Source organism: Neolamprologus multifasciatus, chromosome 22 (genome assembly GCF_963576455.1).
Source record: "Neolamprologus multifasciatus chromosome 22, fNeoMul1.2, whole genome shotgun sequence".
Taxonomy (NCBI): Eukaryota; Metazoa; Chordata; class Actinopteri; order Cichliformes; family Cichlidae; genus Neolamprologus; species Neolamprologus multifasciatus.
The window spans coordinates 333,189-338,073 of NC_140459.1; the positions used below are offsets into that span (position 1 = coordinate 333,189).

The following is a 4,885-nucleotide window of genomic DNA, read 5'->3' on the forward strand; positions in this document are numbered from 1 at the left end:
TCTGCTGTGTCAGGTTCTGCTGGTTCAGGGTCTGCTGGGTCAGGTTCTGCTGGTTCAGGTTCTGCTGTGTCAGGTTCTGCTGGGTCAGGTTCTGCTGGTTCAGGGTCTGCTGGGTCAGGTTCTGCTGTGTTAGGTTCTGCTGGTTCAGGGTCTGCTGGTTCAGGTTCTGCTGGGTCAGCTTCTGCTGGTTCAGGTTCTGCTGGGTCAGAGTCTGCTGGTTCAGGGTCTGCTGGGTCAGGGTCTGCTGGTTCAGGTTCTGCTGTGTCAGGTTCTGCTGGGTCAGGGTCTGCTGTGTCAGGGTCTGCTGGGTCAGGTTCTGCTGTGTCAGGTTCTGCTGGTTCAGGGTCTGCTGGTTCAGGGTCTGCTGTGTCAGGGTCTGCTGGGTTAGGTTCTGCTCTGTCAGGTTCTGCTGGTTCAGGGTCTGCTGGTTCAGGTTCTGCTGGGTCAGGGTCTGCTGGGTCAGGTTCTGCTGGTTCAGGGTCTGCTGGGTCAGGGTCTGATGGATCAGAGTCTGCTGGTTCAGGGTCTGCTGGGTCTCTCTGCCTTCCAGCTGGAGTCTCCTGACGTCTCGGCAGCTCCTGGATTAATTTTTCTTCCCGCTGTTTGCTGATGTGGTGAGCTTGTTTTTACCACTAGCTCGTTCCTCCACAGTGATCGTTACCTGAACAGGTGCTCCGTCATACAGGACGACTTTGAGACTCGCTGACTTCTTGGTCGCACTGATTTTTGGTTCCTTTGCTCTTTGATGGGATGTTCTGGATGATCTGAAAGACCTTCATCCTTCCTAATGATCACGTTGGTTGATTAACTACCAGAAAACTTTTTGGGACAGTCGTCACTGTTTATCAGAGTGAGGTCGTCACGAGGCATGCTGGGAAATGTAGGCTCTCCACAGAGGCTCCATAAGACTAAATTCATATTTGTGAAAAGTTGCAGGTGCCTCACGTCCTCCCTTCACAGCGAGTGTGATTAGTGGGACCTGAAGAGGGAGCGCCGCCTTTAATCAGCTCCCGTCTCCGCTGACGGAGCACGTTTCATGTTATTAACCTTCATGTGAACACTGCAAACAAATGAAACACAGGCTGGACCTGCTTGGTTCATTTGCGACATGCAGCTTGTTAAAAGCAGGTTTGTTAATCAGCGCTGGCCAGAGTCCCTTCAAAATAAGACAAATTGGCTGAAGAGCGCGAGCAGCTTAAAGCTGTTAGCAGCGTTTGAAAGGACGCAACGATTCACACGCTGACCCCGGCTCTAATTAATTTGGAGTGTGTTTACATGTGTGATGTCCACCTTCTCACAGCGCCGAGTGTAATTAAGGAGGATGTAAACAGGGTCAGCACCCCTCAGCGCTCCTGTCCTCCTCCTCCTCTTTAATAGAAGAGCTGGCTGCAGACAGACGGGTGCAGAAGCAGCCTGATTTTACATTTTAATGCTGAGTAATTGCTCTGACTAAAGAGGGAACATTAAAGTACCAGCACACTTCATATTAAACACATATCCACATACGGCTTGCAAAGAGGTGGCGCAGTGGTTAGCACTGTTTCCTTGCCTCCTTAATTTGCATGCTCTCCCCGTGTTGGCGTGGGTCGTCTGCGGGTACTCCTCCCACAGTCCAAAGGCGTGCATTCAGTGGGGTTAGGCTAACCCACAGGTGTGAATCGGTCTGTGTTAGCCCTGCAGCAGGTGGGAGACCTGTCCGGGGCGTCCCCGCCTCTCATACTCTCTGTGACAGCAACCCTGACAAGGAGCAGCAGCAGAGAGTGATGTTTGCAAAGGTGCCTCTGCTTCGACCTGTCCAGCAGGGGGCGACTGTTCTGTAAACTTCATGGTCAGCCCCTCGTTAAGGTCAGAGAGACAAACCGAAGGCCAGCCGTCCAAACAGAACAAATCCTCAACACGAGGATAACGAGCACTGGGAATACTGGGAACAAACAGGCAGAATACAGCTTTAGATTAGGTAACCAGAGCAGCGTGCAGGGCGGGGTTACTGACTGTAACATGATCAGGCAGGGTGAGGTCCACCTGGCAGGTAACACTCAGACATGTCCAAACGCTCAGATGTCTTCATGTGTAGAACCTGCAGGCAGGACGGGGTTTGTGGTACCTGCAGCTCTCTGATGGCTCTTTGTGCTGGAGCAGGTTTGGTTTAATGATAAATTCTCTGCATTCGTCAGATTGCAAACATTGTCTACAGGAAGTCGCGGCATGCCTGTCTTCGGTGCAGATATCCACTGCTGCACAGGAAGCCCTGAAACCCGCTGCCTCCACAGGCAAAGTCACGACGATGGTTCCCAAACTGAAGCCAACACTGTGCTTCATGCTGAAGCTATTAAACAGCTCGCATTAGAGCGTAAACACACAGTTTAATTCCTTACACTTCTGCTCATCTATTTCTGGCATTAAAAAGCCACAGACGGCACAGACTGTGCAGCAGATACAGAGTGTCATTTGTACTTGGCTGTGGTAATAAATGTTGTTGTGCTGACACTTTGCTTTTGGAGGCCAGAAGTTGCAGATGATGACACATAACAATGACTCTTTATGAATGCTTTTTCTCAGCGTCTGTAAGGAAGGACAGCCCGGCCTCAAACCTGCACGCTGCTAATTATAATCATGAAACGCAGCACGGACTCAGGGTCATGTTTCTGTCTTTGTGCACAAAAAAGTCAAGATTGAAGAAGATTTATTGTCATTTTGTGTTTACAGAAACACACAGGCTGAAACTGAATGCTGCTTCTCACCAGCCTCTGCAGGGCAATAATCAGCAAGAACAAAAACACAGAGACACTCACAGATGGAGAGAAATCCTGCATCATCTCTGAGCTCTGGTCCCACAACTTCAATTCATCGTGTTCATGGCCATTAGTGTGGACGGCCCTGTGAGGGGGGGTCAGTGTGAGCGGAAAAATGAGATTTCATGTTTCAAACGAGAAGATTCAGAGAAAGCCAACAGCACCGGGATCGTCTGAGGTTCGGTGTGCTGCTGCTCTGCCTGCTGAGCCTGGACTGCACGTTCCCAAATGTTCCCAGCAGTACGAAGACCTCGTAAATGTTCCCAGCAGTACGAAGACCTCGTAAATGTTCCTGGCAGTACGAAGACCTCGTAAATGTTCCCAGCAGTACGAAGACCTCGTAAATGTTCCCAGCAGTACGAAGACCTCGTAAATGTTCCTGGCAGTACGAAGACCTCGTAAATGTTCCCGGCAGTACGAAGACCTCGTAAATGTTCCCGGCAGTACGAAGACCTCGTAAATGTTCCCAGCAGTACGAAGACCTCGTAAATGTTCCCAGATGCCCTCGATGTGTGGGCGTGTCGCAGCCACGTGAACAGGCACAGCCTGCCTAAATGTTCCCTGTCAGTTTGATTGACCAATCACAAGTTTCGGCTGCATGGACAGAAACAAACTATGCAACACGTTCTCACTCCCAAAGCATAACATTTTAGGCTAGGTGACAAATTGTCAACATATTACGTTTTCGGCTACCCACCACGTTCCTAAATGACGACCTCGGAAAAATGAGGAAATATGAGAACCGTATGGACTCAATCTACACATGTTCGCTCTTTTTCTTCAAATCGCTTAGAAACACGCTATTTAACGTCATTAAAGTCCTGGTTAACGTCAGGAAAAAGGTTATGGTTAGGGCTAGGGATAAGGTTAGGTTTAGGGCTGGAATACAGGGCTGGAACGTCTATTACCGCGGGAGCGTCATTGCACTGGATTTCGGCCATAACCCGCCGCGTACCATAAGAACGCCGAAGGTCTCCTTTCGCGTTCCTCAGGAACGCCGCGGGACGTGACAAAACGTCGGCATGTTACGCCTCGGGAGTGAGAACGGGCTGAACTATGACCTCCACCAGCAGGTCGAGATCAGCTGGTGGCAGAAGGATGAACAGATTGGCTGTTTCCCCCCCCAGAAACTTTTGTTGGGGGGTGAGAGGTTAAATGACAGATGAAAGTTTGTCAAGCCAGAGAGAAGGACATGTTCAGCTTTCTAAGAAATGTGTAATCAGGCCGGCTCACACCTTCTATTTCTGTAACTGTGTGAATTACTCATCCAGTTCCCGGAGCCAGCCCAATCGCGCGTTCTTCCTGCCCGTCACGTGGAAACGAGGTGCAGCTCATTAAGGCTCTGTATCTGCTGTGATGAGCTTTAATATTGGCTCATTCCGATCTACAGCATCATTAATGCATGTAAATGTGATCACACCTCCAGCCTCGCACCACGCTGTCATTTAGGAAACGCAGCTCGGGGGCTCGTTACGCTCGGGCCTGCAGTCATTAAGCGAAGCGACGAATCACACGGCTCGCCTGGACTGTTGCTCTCTAACTGCTTTTTAATGATCTCAGAATCAGCCTCATCACAACACTGTCTTTGATGGCCCTACAGTAGCTGTTGCTCTTTTATTTACAGGCTCAAGGGCGATGGATCGGAGCCGTGTGATGTGCAGCGAGCCGCGACTCTACGTGACTGGACGCCTAACAGCGCTCTGAGCTGACGGCGCAGATCAAACGCCCGTCGGCAGATGAAAACAGCCCAGGGTGAAGATGCCGGCCGACCGCTGTGTGATGCATACGTCGTGCCTTCCTTTGTGAGCTGCTGTTTTTGAGAAGTGCTGATGTGAGAGTCCTTCAGTCCTGTGAAGGGTGTCCACTCCACAGAGGAACTTCAGAGGTTTTTGTCTGCTAAGCAGAACGCTGAACCACCTGAGGGGGCTGGGTCTGTTTAGGCAGCAGACTGCATCGTGAGTCATTAACTGGAAAAATCATGCAAGCAGCTCCCAGGAAAATGAACCCTGTGCAGAGTGCCCTAAACCTGCGCTCTGTCTGAAGGCCATCAGGTGGTGACAGCTGCAGGAAGACTTCCTCTCTGACAAACGTCT

General features: G+C 50.6%; 1 long non-coding RNA gene across 1 annotated transcript; it reads left to right on the plus strand.

Moving 5' to 3' along the window:
- Positions 1 to 408: 408 nt before the first annotated feature.
- LOC146492464 (uncharacterized) lies at positions 409 to 3,798 on the plus strand. Its single transcript, XR_014872144.1, has 2 exons — positions 409 to 3,445; positions 3,764 to 3,798. It is a non-coding gene; the product is annotated as an uncharacterized LOC146492464 (long non-coding RNA).
- The last annotated feature ends 1,087 nt before the right edge of the window (positions 3,799 to 4,885 follow it).